General features: G+C 42.0%; 1 protein-coding gene across 3 annotated transcripts in view; it reads left to right on the top strand.

Moving 5' to 3' along the window:
- LOC124796315 (NHL repeat-containing protein 2) overlaps window positions 1-15,297 on the top strand; it is a 164,308-nt gene that overhangs the window by 117,153 nt on the left and 31,858 nt on the right. The window lies entirely within an intron of this gene.

Raw genomic sequence — 15,297 nt, 5'->3', positions numbered from 1 at the left:
CTCCGGTCGCCCCTCATCGCCGGTCACACGGCCCACTTCCATCTTGCCCACAGTGCTTTACCACACATTCTCGAGCTGATTATCCCCACCGCTGGAAAACATGCACTCTGTGTGACAAGGAGGGCCACATCCGATTGGTTTGTCATAGTCGCTTGACTTGCTCCAGTCCTGCCCCTCCTGGGCCTCAAGATACCATACATGCTGTGCAATCGGTCATTCCACTGGATGACCCACCAGCACAGAAGGTTTTCCTCATGCTCCGCCTTTTCACTGAGGATGTCAGTTTTCAGGTTGACACTGGGGCCACCAGCTCCCTGATTAATATTGAAACATATGCCCGCCTGGGTTCTCCTGAATTGTCACCTCCCTCTCAGTGTTTCGTCACCTACAGTGGTTCCATTCCCCTTCGTGGGCAGTTCGTCGTCCAGGCGACGTACAAACATGTTGCCCAGTTCCTTACCCTATTTGTTGTTGACCATCCATTGGCTTTGAATATTTTTCACCTGGATGCATTTCAACTGTTTGGCTTTTCAATTTAAATGAAGTTAAGGTCGTTTCCACGGCTGTTCCTTTTCAGTACTTGGACGATCTGTGCTCAGCTTTTGCATCATTGTTTGTTACGTATCTTGGATGTGCTTCAGATTTTCAGGTGCACATCACACTTCAGCCAGATGCACAGCCTCTTTTTTTTCAGGGCCTGACCCTTTCCAGTGGCCTTAAGGCCTTCAGTCAAGCAGGAACCGATGGGTCCCTTCAGCTGTGTGGGGACATAGCACTACTTTCAATGCTGTGTCCCTCGTAGGTACTTACCCCATTCCCCGACAGGAAGACCTTCTTGCCAAGCTTGCCGGGGGAGAGTACTTTTCAAAGATCAACTTGGCTGAGACATACCACCAGTTACCCTTGGATGCCTTTTGGATTGTGCAAGTACAAGCTCCTTCCATTTGGTGTCTTTTTGGCACCAGCCATATTCCAGCAGTTCCTGGAGCAGCTTACGCAGCCTGTCCTCGCCTGCGTGAGTTATCTGGATGACATCTTGGTCACCGGGCGTTCCCACCAGGAACATTTGCACAACCTCAGCGCCTTATTTCATGCTCTGCAATCTGTGGGTCTACGCTGTCGGCTGGACGAGTGTTGTTTTTTTCAACCGGAAGTGGAATACTTAGGCCACTGGCTTAGCAAAAATTGCATTTGTCCTTCGGGTTGTAGTGTCATGGCCATTGAGCCCCTCCCTCGTCCCAAGGACTTATCTGAACTCCAGGTGTTTTTGGGCAGGGTTACTTATTACTTAAAGTTCTTGCCCCAGGCTGCCTCCATTGCATCACAAAGGGGTGCCTTTTGATTGGACTCCTACCTGTAACCAGGCTTTTCTCTGTTTAAAGGCGATGCTGAAGTCTGCCCCTTGCCTTACTCCCTTCTCTCCGGACCGCCCCTCGGTTGTGGCGGCTGATGCGTCAGCATATGACATTGGAGCCATCGTAGCGCATTGGACTGCTGAAGGCTTAGAACAGCCCATCACTTATGTGTCTACGATGTTGACCCCAGCACAATGGAACTACTCCCGGATTGAAAAGGAGGCCCTTGCGATAGTGTTCACCATCCAAATATTTCACACCTATCTCTTTGGGACAAAGTTCACCCTCCTGATGGACCATAAACCCTTAGTTACGCTATTCAGACCCCACTCTCACCTTCCAGAGCAGACAGCTCAACATCTCCAGCGCTGGGCGTTATTTTTACAAAATTACGCTTACACCATCTGGTATAAGCCCACCTCCCACCATGCTAATGCGGATACTTTGTCACATCCCTCAGCAGGCCCCTATCCTGTGTTGACCAACAGGAGGTCCTCTGCTTACACATTGATTCCACCCGCTGGGATGTGCTGGATGGTTTGCCTCTTATGGGTGCTCATATTGCCATGGCTACACGCCGAGACCCTATCTTGCGGCTGGTTCTCCGCTACGTGGTCCACGGGTGGCCCTCCTATATTACTCATCAGATGCGGACCGACTTCAACCCCTGGCTCTCCGTGGTTGATGATGTCCTTCTGTTGGCCCCAATTCACGGCATCCTCCTTCCACGACTTGTCAGGTCAACAGTATCAAACATATCTGTAGCCCGCCTTTCCACCCTTCCTCCATTGGCGCGGCAGAGGGGCTTGTCTGCACATTTAAACAACAGCTGATGAAGGTGGATGAAACATCTCCAACCACGTCAGCCCTCACCCTGTTTTTGAGCACCTGTCGCACCACGCCAATTGACGGACATAGTCTGGTGGAGCTCCTCCATGGGTGACAGCTGTGCACCCTGCTCCATTTTCTGATGCCATCCCCATCCCACCCCCACTGACATCGAAATAAGTGTCCAAGGAATAGAAAAGCAACTGGAAACACTCAACAGAGAAAAGTCCACTGGACCTGACGGGATACCAATTTGATTCTACACAGAGTACGCGAAAGAACTTGCCCCCCCTTCTAACAGCCGTATACCGCAAGTCTCTAGAGGAACGGAAGGTTCCAAATTATTGGAAAAGAGCACAGGTAGTCCCAGTCTTCAAGAAGGGTCATCGAGCAGATGCGCAAAACTATAGACCTATATCTCTGACGTCGATCTGTTGTAGAATTTTAGAACATGTTTTTTGCTCGAGTATCATGCTGTTTTTGGAAACCCGGAATCTACTATGTAGGAATCAACATGGATTCCGGAAACAGCGATCGTGTGAGACCCAACTCGCTTTATTTGTTCATGAGACCCAGAAAATATTAGATACAGGCTCCCAGGTAGATGCTATTTTTCTTGACTTCCAGAAGGCGTTCGATACAGTTCCGCACTGTCCCCTGATAAACGAAGTAAGATCTTACGGAATATCAGAGCAGCTGTGTGGCTGGATTGAAGAGTTTTTAGCAAACAGAACACAGCATGTTGTTATCAATGGAGAGACGTCTACAGACGTTAAAGTAGCCTCTGGCGTGCCACAGGGGAGTGTTATGGGACCATTGCTTTTCACAATATATATAAATGACCTAGTAGATAGTGTCAGAAGTTCCATGCGGCTTTTCGCGGATGATGCTGTAGTATACAGAGAAGTTACAGCATTAGAAAATTGTAGCAAAATGCAGGAAGATCTGCAGCGGATAGGCACTTGGTGCAGGGAGTGGCAACTGACCCTTAACATAGACAAATGTTATGTATTGCGAATACATAGAAAGAAGGATCCTTTATTGTATGATTATATGATAGCGGAACAAACACTGGTAGCAGTTACTTCTGTAAAATATCTGGTAGTATGCGTGCGGAACGATTTGAAGTGGAATGATCATATAAAATTAATTGTTGGTAAGGCGGGTACCAGGTTGAGATTCATTGGGAGAGTCCTTAGAAAATGTAGTCCATCAACAAAGGAGGTGGCTTACAAAACACTCTTTCAACCTATACTTGAGTATTGCTTATCAGTGTGGGATCCGTACCAGATCGGGTTGACGGAGGAGATAGAGAAGATCCAAAGAAGAGCGGCGCGTTTCGTCACAGGGTTATTTGGTAATCGTGATAGCGTTATGGAGATGTTTAACAAACTCAAGTGGCAGACTCTGCAAGAGAGGCGCTCTGCATCGCGGTGTAGCTTGCTCGCCAGGTTTCGAGAGGGTGCGTTTCTGGATGAGGTATCGAATATATTGCTTCCCCCTACTTATACCTCCCGAGGAGATCACGAATGTAAAATTAGAGAGATTAGAGCCCGCACGGTGGCTTTCAGACAGTCGTTCTTCCCGCGAACCATACGCGGATGGAACAGGAAAGGGAGGTAATGACAGTGGCACGTAAAGTGCCCTCCACCACACACCGTTGGGTGGCTTGCGGAGTATAAATGTAGATGTAGATGTAGACTCCCGGCCCTCTCAGCGTTATGCCCCTGGCCCAGCCATATGGGCCCACATGTACGGGAGCAAGGCGGGTTGGGCGCCCGCCACGGTTGTTGCGGCCCATGGGTGGCATGTGACATTGGTGCAGACATCGAACGGGTTGGAGCACTGCCATCATAACCAGCTCCACCTGCATACCCCTGCGGAACTCCCGCCGCCACCGCCTCCTCCTCCTCCGCTACCTCCTTTGGGTACAGATGTGGCCCTTGAGTCGCCACCACTACCCCCGTTTGCTGCCTCCCTGCGGGCCTGCTGCTGGCCCTCCCCTCCCCCAGGTGGATCAGCAGCTCCCTCTGCTGTGCCCTGGCCTCCGGGTTGGCCATCATGGATACGTTGGATGTCCCTTCCACCCCACCAGTGGCGGTTGACGTGCCTGGGTCTTTTCCCATCTGCCGACCACCACGGCACTGTCGAGGGCATTTCTGCCCCTATGCTCAAGTTTCAGGGGGAGGGATCTGGTGCTGAGCGCCACAGGGTTTCGAATCTGCGCCAGACAGCATGGACCTCAATTACCACTAGAAGTCTCTGCAGTCGTCGCGTCGTAAGCCATGGCTGCACGCGCTCCTGGCCCATGCATAATGTGAGGGCACCACGGTGGAGCACGTGGTCCCAGTGGCCAATAGCGACATACCCTATCATGTGTTTAAGCGCCTGCCTCTCGCTTAGCGAGGCAGTCTGATATTCATGTGAATCTATCGACATCTCACCTGCAGACAGCGCGTTTACTTTGCTTGTTTCCATGTACGCGTGGATGTTGTTGATTCATGAGGTTTTTCACTTGTGACCCCGTTGCTTCTTGCATGTTGTTGTTCGTAGGGTCTTGCTCAGTCTTCAGTCATTGTTCGTGTCCGTCCTTTCCTGTTCGTCCGTTTTGTTTGTTCTTGGGCCGCTCCTGTTCGGTCCCACTGTGCTTTCCTTCTCAGCAACCCCGTGACCAGAATTGTCGCAGTTACAACAATCAGCATAAAAGTGATGTGTGCAGTGGGAGCTAATAGTTGACACACCATTAACATATAATGAGAAAAGTAATGAGCCCAATACAGATCCTTGTGGGACCACCAATACTACATTCCTACACTGTAACCTGATGGCAGTTATAAGAGTCGAGGGACATGAAAGGGAAGCAGTGGTTGGGAAGGGAGTAAGACAGGGTTGTAGCCTCTTCCCGGTGTTATTCAATCTGTATATTGAGCAAGCAGTAAAGGAAGCAAAAGAAAAATTCGGAGTAGGTATTAAAATCCATGGAGAAGAAATAAAAACTTTGAGGTTCGCCGATGACATTGTAATTCTGTCAGAGACAGCAAAGGACTTGGAAGAGCAGTTGAACGGAATGGACAGTGTCTTGAAGGGAGGATATAAGATGAACATCAACAAAAGTGAAACGAGGATAATGGAATGTAGTCGAATTAAGTCGGGTGATGTTGAGGGTATTAGATTAGGAAATGAGACACTTAAAATAGTAAAGGAGTTTTGCTATTTGGGGAGCAAAATAACTGATGATGGTCGAAGTAGAGAGGATATAAAATGTAGACTGGCAATGGCAAGGAAAGCGTTTCTCAAGAAGAGAAATTTGTTAACTTCGAGTATAGATTTAAGTGTCAGGAAGTCATTTCTGAAAGTATTTGTATGGAGTGTAGCCATGTATGGAAGTGAAACATGGACGATAAATAGTTTGGACAAGAAGAGAATAGAAGCTTTCGAAATGTGGTGCTACAGAAGAATGCTGAAGATTAGATGGGTAGATCACATAACTAATGAGGAGGTACTGAATAGGATTGGGGAGAAGAGGAGTTTGTGGCACAACTTTACCAGAAGAAGGGATCGGTTGGTAGGACATGTTCTGAGGCATCAACAGATCACCAATTTAGTATTGGAGGGCAGCGTGGAGGGTAAAAATCGTAGGGGGAGACCAAGAGATGAATACACTAAGCAGATTCAGAAGGATGTAGGTTGCAGTAGGTACTGGGTGATGAAGAAGCTTGCACAGGATAGAGTAGCATGGAGAGATGCATCAAACCAGTCTCAGGACTGAAGACCACAACAACAACAACAACAACCTGTTTGTTCCAGTCATTACACGCTGTTGGTTGGTTGTTGAAATATTCAGAGTTGTTGTTCATTAGTGCTGGTTAACGTCTATGCTTGACATCCATAGGTAACCACTGGCCTAATGATAACTTCATATATATTCTCATTTTGAACTGTTGCTATATCATCCCAGATGTCTTTAGCTTTTTAAATGTATGATAACATCTATGGCCACTTAAAGTACAGACTTTTAATTCAATGGTCATGGAGTTTACTTTATTAATATTTGCCTCTAGGTAGTCAAATTCCTCTACATGCTGAAAATTAAAACCTGCAGCTGACGAGACCATCCAGGTTATTTTTCCCTGTTGTATAGAGTTTCATGTATTTAGTTCTCGAGTCTTTAATTTCCTGTCCTCTGTGTTTTGCAACTTCTTTCAGTTCCACCATTAATTTCTCCAATGACATCCTTCATTTATAAATAACTGCAATGTCATTAAGTTCAAGGTCCTTATTCCTTTGTGCCCAGATATTTGTGGTTTTCATGTAACTGCTTCTAAGCTCAAATCAAAAAGCATTGTGGAAAAGCCTCATGTATTATTTACTGATATTGAAACAGTCTGTTAACTCCTCATCCACTCTCACCATTACCTTAGTACCAGCCAAGGTTGCCTTAGTAACCAATATATATTTGGATGGTGTACTAAGCAGTTTTCTATCTTCCCTATTGTCATTAAAGGCCTGACTGAAGTCCATGAAGGTATTGTTGAGTTCTATATTATATTCACATGCTTTTTTCCTGTATTTGTCTCAGTACAAATACCTGGTCCACACTCTATCTATTAGCTCTAAAGCCACTCTGATGATCACCCAATACATCTTCCACATATGGTACTAATCTGTCATATAGAACTGCAATTTAAACCTTGTACGCCACAGTCGACGGAGTGACCTCTCTGGAGTTAGAGAAACATGTCTTGTTACCTTTCTTATGTATGGGCTGGATTGCATCTGTAGTCCATTCTTTTGGAATTCTTTCCTGATTCCAGATTAAAGAATAAGTTTGTGTATCTATTTGTGTAAAGTAATGCCTCCTCTCTTTAACAACTCAACAATGCAAGAGTAGGCTCTTCTATTTTTGGTCCTACTGTATTGGGATATCAGGTGCTCCCCATCAGTGCCATCAACTTCCTGCATTTCTTGAAAATATTCTCTCCATCTGTCCATCACTTTCCCCTTTTACGTCAACAGGTTTCCATCCATCCTTGCAGCCTATTAGTTTAGGTCTATAACCTCATGTTTCTTCTTTTAACTTCCTATAAAACTTTCTACTCTCATTCCTATTATAATGCTCTTTCACATCTTCTATCTTCCTTGCTAAGGCTTCATTTTTCTGCATACCCTTGCCACTGTGTCCTCTTTCTATTATACATAGCCTGGTTAATTTTCATATTTTATTGGAGAGATTTTAATCTTGCTTCTTCTTTCTGTTGCACCACGTGTCTACATCATCATTGTACCCTCCTCATTTCTAGCTCTTCTGGATTGTGCTGTTACATCCTTTGCCACAGTTATGATAAAATTTTTATACATTCCCATTCCTTATCGATGACGTTATTGTTCTCAATTACCTGCAATTTTTGCTTCAGTTTAATCTGATATTCAAAAGCTGATCTCTATCTGCCATTTTTTCTACATTCCAGTTCAGAATTCTTATAGTTTCTCCTTCATATGCCCTAGCAGTATATGACATAGCTCCATTCAGTAATCCAAAACTACTCTCCAAAGTTGTGCATTCAATTAATGACTCAACAATTAGAAATTTCAGAGAAAATCTTCAGCAGTTAGACTGGGATGAGGTGTACAAGGAACCGACGCTAATTTAAAATATAACTTATTTCATGATACACTTGTAAGAGAATTTGAAAACTGGTTCCCCAAGAAAGTAGTTAAATCTAATCATAAGAAACTATGCAAAAAACCTTGGCTTACTAAAGGAATAAAAATATCTTGTAACCACAAAAGGGAACTGTATCTAACAACAAGAAAGAGTAATGGCCCAGAAACAGCCAAATATTATAAAAACTACTGTGCTACATTAAGAAAGGTTATTAAAAAGTCCAGAAGCATGTGCATCATGTCTGAGATTAATACCTCTGATAACAAAATCAAAACAATTTGGAATATTATTACAAGGGAGACAGGACAACCAAGAGTACATGATGACGGCATCACCATCAAAGCAAATGGAAACTTGATAAACAACAAGCCGGAAGTCGAAAACATTTTGAATAATCATTTTTTAAATGTTGTTGAGAAAATAGGATCTAAATGTTCATTAGAAGAAGCAAGGCAGTTAATGGAAGAGGCCTCACCCACACCATTTGATACAATTGGAATTCCACCCACCTCTCCATCTGAAATTAGGAAGGTAATAAACTCTCTCAAGAATAAAAGCTCACATGGGATTGATGGCATTTCCAACAGGATAATAAAGGCTTGTTCCCAAGAAATAAGTGGGATTCTTAGCCCCATATGTAATAGCTCTCTGAAGCAGGGTATTTTCCCAGATAGACTGAAGTATGCCATTGTTATACCACTGCATAAAAAAAGGGGATACGTCTGATGTCAACAACTACCGCCCAGTCTCTCTTCTGACTGCCTTATCTAAAATTCTTGAAAAAGTAATGTATTGTAGAGTAGCTTCACACCTTTGTAAAAATAAAGTTTTAACAAAACGTCAGTTTGGTTTCCAGAAGGGTTTTTCAACAGAAAATGCTATACATACTTTCAATAATGAAATATTAAATGCTCTGAGTAACCGGAAGTCACCTGTTGGGATTTTTTGTGATCTATCAAAGGCTTTTGATTGTATAAATCATGGAATACTTCTAGATAAGCTCAAGTACTGTGGTATGAATGGGACAGTGTTCAAATGGTTTAAATCAAACCTAACTGGAAGAGTGCAGAAAGTTGAAATAAACAGTTCACATAATATGCAAAAAACTGATGATTTGTCAAACTGGGAAACAGTCAAGAATGGGGTGCCACGAGGTTCGGTCTTGGGTCCTCTGCTGTTCTTAATACATATTAATGACTTGCCATTCTATATTCACGAAGATGCAAAGCTGGTACTTTTTGCCAATGGTACAAGTATAGCTATCACACCCGACAGACAAGAATTAACTGGTGAAATTGTAAATGATGTTTTTCAGAAAATCATTAAGTGGTTCTCTGCCAATGGGCTCTCATTAAACTTTTACAAAACACAGTATATACAGTTCCACACAGTAAATGGAATGACCCCATTAATAAATATAGACTTCGATCAGAAATCCGTAGCTAAGGTAGAATATTCAAAATTTCTAGGTGTATGCATTGATGAGGGGTTGAACTGGAAAAAACACACTGAGGATCTGCTGAAACGTTTGAGTTCAGCTACTTATGCTATTAGGGTTATTGCAAATTTTGGCGATATACATCTGAGTAAATTAGCTTACCATGCTTATTTTCATTCTCTGCTCTCGTATGGCATCATATTCTGGGGTAACTCATCATTGAGTAAAAGAGTGTTCATTGCACAAAAGCGTGTAATCAGAATAATTGCTGGAGCTCATCCAAGATCATCCTGCAGACACTTATTTAAAGAGCTAGAAATCTTCACTGTAGCCTCACAATATATATATTCACTTATGAAATTTGTTATTAACAATCCGAACGAATTCAAAAGTAATAGCAGTGTACATGGCTACAACACTAGGAGAAAGGATGATCTTCACTACTCAGGGTTAAATGTAACTTTGGCTCAGAAGGGGGTAAATCATGCTGCCACAAAAGTCTTTGGTCACTTACCTAATAGCATCAAACATCTGACAGATAGCCATATAGGATTTAAAAGGAAATTAAAAGAATTTCTTAATCGCAACTCCTTCTACTCATTAGATGAATTTTCGAATATAGTAAGTGGGTAATTTCCCAACCTAAAAAAAAAAAAAAAAAAAAAAAAAAAAAAAAAAAAAAAAAAAAAACCTGACACGTTCCACATCATTACGAAGTGTCATATTCATGATCTATGGAACAAGTACTAATCCAATCTAGCAATTCTTTGTCTCATTTTTGCAGCTACAAGGTAGTGGTCCAAGTCTGAGTTTGCTCCCTAAAACATGTATACAGTTTTATTGTCACTTGCCCATCCTGTGGATACAAATAGTTGGTCAGTATGATTGTATCGTCCATTCCTGGAATTTTCCAGATCCGTTGGCGAACATTTTTTCTCAGGAAATGTGCTTGATGCTTTAAAACCATTGCCAGCCATAAACTGTGCCACTCATAGCCCACTACTACTTTTTCCCTATGCAAACTTCCCTTACCTAAAAGGGACTGGAAAGGGTTTTTCTTTTCCAGGCTTTGCAATATAATCTGCCAGGACTGCTCTTGAGACATGTGAAGGTATCCTTCCGAAGACTTCATGCAACTGATCATAAAAGCTATCCACCAGGTCCTCATCTGATCCTTTTGTTGGAGTTTATATGTTTACAGAAGTCGTATTATGGAATCTTCCTTTTATTCTGATGGTGCATGTTCTGTCGTTATATGGCATAAAGACAAGGATAGATTTTCGTAAATTTTTTTCTACACTGAACCCAACACCATGATCTTCATGTCTATCATCCCTCTCCGAATAAAGTAACGTAAAATTTTGCTTCCACATCTCTCCTTCATCCTTCCCTTGCAGCAGGGTACCTGTATTCTATGTTTGAAATTTAAGGATCCTACTCATATCCTTGTTCCTTAACTTATTTTGCCTTTGGGACGGCAGTTTGACTTTCTCTGTTAAGTTAATCACAACAATATTTTTTTTTTATTTTTTTATTTTCCCCAAGGCATTGGTGTTGACTCTGCTCATCTCCCTATTCTTTGGATCTCCTACTCTCATCTGCCCTGACCCTGTTTTCACTGGGGTTGTGTACCCGCAGGGTTGCTCGGTTTTGACTTTTGAGTTTAGCAAGTAGCATATCTAATTTGACAGTGTCAGAAGCTTTGCTGAAATACAAAAAGTACATAACAGCTACCTCTTTTTTGTCCATAGCTTGTTATAGTTTGTCAGTCACTTTTCTAAGGGCAGTCATCGTGCTGTGATTTTCCGGGAACCAGACTGGTATTCATCCAGAAGTTTATTTAGCATTAAGTAATTTGTACACTGATAATGAATTATGTATTCTAAAGACTTAGATAATCATATGCTAAGGGGCCTGTAGTCGGAGGGTTCTGTGGCAAATTCCCTTTTGGGTAGAGGTTTTATGAGTCCCTGCTTACAGGCTGTTTGGAAGATGCTGGAGGTCAGAGAACAGTGAAAATATCCATTATTATGGGCAGTTATGGATATATGAGGAAACTGAACATTTGCTTTGTAATATTGTTGTGTCTTGCAGCTGTCAAAGGGTGATTTGCCCAGTTGACTTCCTCACTGTGTTAAGGCTTACTGGCTGCAGAAAAATTCTTTTCATTTGTACCAACCACTGATACTTCAAGGGAATCGATGGTTTTCAGTCCTTTTGTGACAGTGAAGTAGAGATGTAGGCATTGCTAAACACTCATTTATAGCCTCAGTAGGAGCTAGAAGTTCAGCTGCGGATTTGGGTATGCCTATTCCTAGATTTTTCCACAAGATGGAGGGCCTATGAATGCCCTCAGTTAACAAGTGGGCATTCCTGAGTTTTGCATTTCTCACAGACTGACGGATTCAGTTGCGTAGTCACTTGTGGGCAAGATGATTTTCAGAGTTTGGGTGCCATTTATATTTGCTGTGTTCTATGTCCGTGATACTCCTGATTTCTACAGCTTTTATTGGAGCATTCTTCTTCTTCTTCTTCTTCTTCTTCTTCCAAATGGCGTACTTTGGACCATGCTTGTTCAACTGTTGGGCATTGATCTTTGCCCAGTACCGTTGCATCCTCTGCCGATGTAACTCCTTCCTTTCTTCTGTCCAGGGGGTACCTTTCCTTTGGAGCTTTCCCTAAAATTGTTGGACTTCCTTCAGGGCATGTCTCACAGACTGCCTGTTCTGGAGAGCAGTTATTCAGTTATTGTCAGTTCTTTAATATCGTTTTCAGTTTTTGTCAGCCAGGTGGTGTGAACCTTCTTGTTTTGCCAGAAGGTGAACAGACAGTTGGTCAATCTGTTTGGAGGCAATCTTGTAACATGGCTATAGAAAGCTACCCTTCTTTTTCTTGCGCAGTCAGAGAGCCTCTTGATATGTTCATAGAGCTCCGAGTTATGCCGTCTTCTGAATTCCCTATCTTCTTCTACTGGACCTCTAGGATCTTCCTGAGGTTTGTCCTCTCTCTGACTTCCAATTTCTCCATTAGACCACTCCGGTTCATGGAAAGACATTCCATGGCACAGGGCTCCTGGTCATATGACTGATGTGTAGTGCTTAAGTTTCAGGTTGTGTGATTGGCATTTTTCGTTGTAGGTGTTCATAGTCAGTCAGTAGGCTAGTTCCAACTTGTTGACTCTCATGGATAAAGACGTTTTTTCTGATAAGTTGTGTTCAATCTGTTCACCAAGATACTTAAACTTTCTGTCCTTTTGATGTTCCCCTTGTCTAGTAACATCTCTCTGTTAGCTTCTTTGATGTTGGTGAAGAACTCTGTTTTCTCCAGCGACACTTGAGGATCCACTTTGGCTGCCTGTTTTCTGAGGCAGTTTACCTGCATTGTTGCCAGTTCAAGACAATCAGCAATCAGTGCCATGTCATCTGCAAAAACCAAGCAATCTACAATCAGTCCTTCGTTCTTACGGCCCAGGTAGACACCACTCTGAACACCCAAATTGATTAGTTCCTTGCGCCATTCTCTCACAACCTTTTCGAGGCAGTTGAAGAGAAGTGGGGACAGTCCATCCCTTGTCTCACTCCACTTTTTATTTTGAAGCTTTCTAAGATCTCACCTCTAAATTCGACCTTGGAATGGATGTTGGTCAATGTTTCTAGAATGAGTGTGCGGGTTTTGTTGTCTAGATCTAGTTCCTGGAATATGTTAAGCATTTCTCTATCAACGGAGTCATAGGCCTTCATGAAATCAACAAAGGTGACGACCAGCTTGTGGCTTCTCATCTTGGAATTTGCCAGTATAGTCTTAAGGTTGAAGATCTGTTCAGCGCAGGATCGGGTCTTCCTGAAGCCTCCGAGTTGACTATCCAGTTGATCTTCTGCCCTTGTTGGTAATGCCTTGGAGAGAATTTTGTATGTTACCAGGACAAGAGACATTCCATGGTAGTTGTTCAGATCAGTAAAATCTCCCATTTTGTGAAGCAGTTGGATCAGAGACATGTTCCAGTCAGATGGTAATTTCTCTGTTTCCCAGATGTCCTGGATTATCTTGGTGAGCTTTCCCATGGCATTGCTTCCAGCACATTTCCTGAGTTCATCAACGATAGAGTCCTCTTCAGCTGTCTTATTATTCTTTAGAAGTTGAATGATTTGCCCAACTTCTTCGAGTGAAGGAGGCAGTGAGTCCGGGTTTGGTGTGGTTTGTTTATAGTCGAAGTCTTCGCTGGGTGGATCACAGTTGAGTATGTTTCTAAAGTACACATGATCTGTCTGGAATTCACCCAAGTTGGTGTTAGGTGAAATCCAAGTCTTCATGACCAAGCACGGAGCATTGTTATTGTATAAATAATTGAGTCTCTCATTGAAGTTAGATACTGTATGGTTTATGTCAAATGTATTTCCTGCGATTGCCTATCAAGATAGTCAGAGGCGTCAGCTGTAAGCTCAGACATATTCAAGCACTTCAGATGTATAGAAGTGGTCACCTACTATTTGTTCTTACTCCACATTAAGGTTGTCTTGAGCACCAAAGGGATGCACAATCCTGCAGCTAAAATTTTTGATTACTTACCTGGCAATATAAAATAAATGTCTCACAGAGGGCAAAATAAAATTTGAAAACAAACTGAAAAAGTTTCTCCTTGACAGCTCCTCCTATTCCGTAGAAGAATTTCTTTATTGTATTGTGCAAAAGGTGGTGAATAGGAATTACTAACTCACAACTCTGTGTTTCATAATAATAATAATAATAATAATAATGAACAAGAAAACATAAATGTTCAGCACGAGGCCATATTTACAATTTAATTTCCCAAGTGACTCATTTCGCAGCAGCATGATTTATTGTGCAAATGACCCAGGGAACATAAAACTACCTAAAGACTATTGGTCTCTCATTTGAAAGTAAAATATGCTGCTATGAATGTACTTGAGGGGAAGAATCATTTTGTTATTATCTCTCTGGAACTACTTTTGCTGACACACATAGCTTATGTCAGATACAGGCAATACTGTGAAGATGAGGAGAAAGTGGCTGAGGACGAACTGAGGAAACAGCAAGAACAGGAAAAAGAAAAACTGTTGCAAGCAAGTATAAAGTGTAAGTGCATAAAAAAGTAAATATGGAACACGCTGAACAGGAATTGAAGAAAATGAAAGAAGAATAAAAGGAGCAAAGATTGACTGTTGAAAGGATAATGGACAATGCAAAAAAAGTGCTTTAAAGAAGTGGTAAATGACTTGGTTGGAATTAGTGTGGCCCAATCAGTCTTGGAGAGTGAACACTCTTCGCAACACTGCAAAAGTTAGAGAACAAGAATTAAAGAAAATTAAAGATGTGAAAAGATACAAAAGCAGTTGATAAGTGAAAAAGCGGTGTTAAAACTTTTTTTTTCCAAGGAAGTAAAAGCAAAGTGAGATGAATGGCGTAATTTTTTAAAAATGCTTGATGGTTTTCCACGTTACATTTAGTAATGAACTTTTTTAAACATTGTGTCCGTATTACTCAGAAAATAGTACTATACAGGTATACTTTAAAGCTTTTTCTTGTTTTAGGTATATTAGTGCTGAATAGGAGCATGACAATATTGTTATAATAAATTTCAATGACTTTCCTGGCTATTATTATTATTATTACATTACACTGTTTGCAATTTTGTTATAAATCATTAAATATGTGTGAGCTGGCTGGCTGTGAGGACGGTGCAGGCCAGATTTTAAAAAAATGCTTTTGACCCTTCATTCACAATGAGAAATTTGAGTCAGTATTTAGTCTGCTTTTATGTCTAAATCAGTAAAATCAGTTTTTGCAATCAAAATGGTCATTAAGTCAGAAAGTTTAGTCTTCAGTTTGGTTTCCATCCCTCTCATTGCTGAAAGTATGTATCATCATCACGGAAATACTTTACATATATTAAGATAGAAGACCTATTGATCCAGTCTTATTGTTGCTATCACATTATATTTGTACCACATTATGCCCTTTGGCAACTGCTTAAATTTACTGGTCCTTTGAGT

Source organism: Schistocerca piceifrons, chromosome 4, assembly GCF_021461385.2.
Source record: "Schistocerca piceifrons isolate TAMUIC-IGC-003096 chromosome 4, iqSchPice1.1, whole genome shotgun sequence".
Lineage (NCBI taxonomy): Eukaryota > Metazoa > Arthropoda > Insecta > Orthoptera > Acrididae > Schistocerca > Schistocerca piceifrons.
The sequence above is the reverse complement of the archived record's forward strand: the minus strand, read 5'-3'. Positions and strand labels throughout refer to the sequence as shown.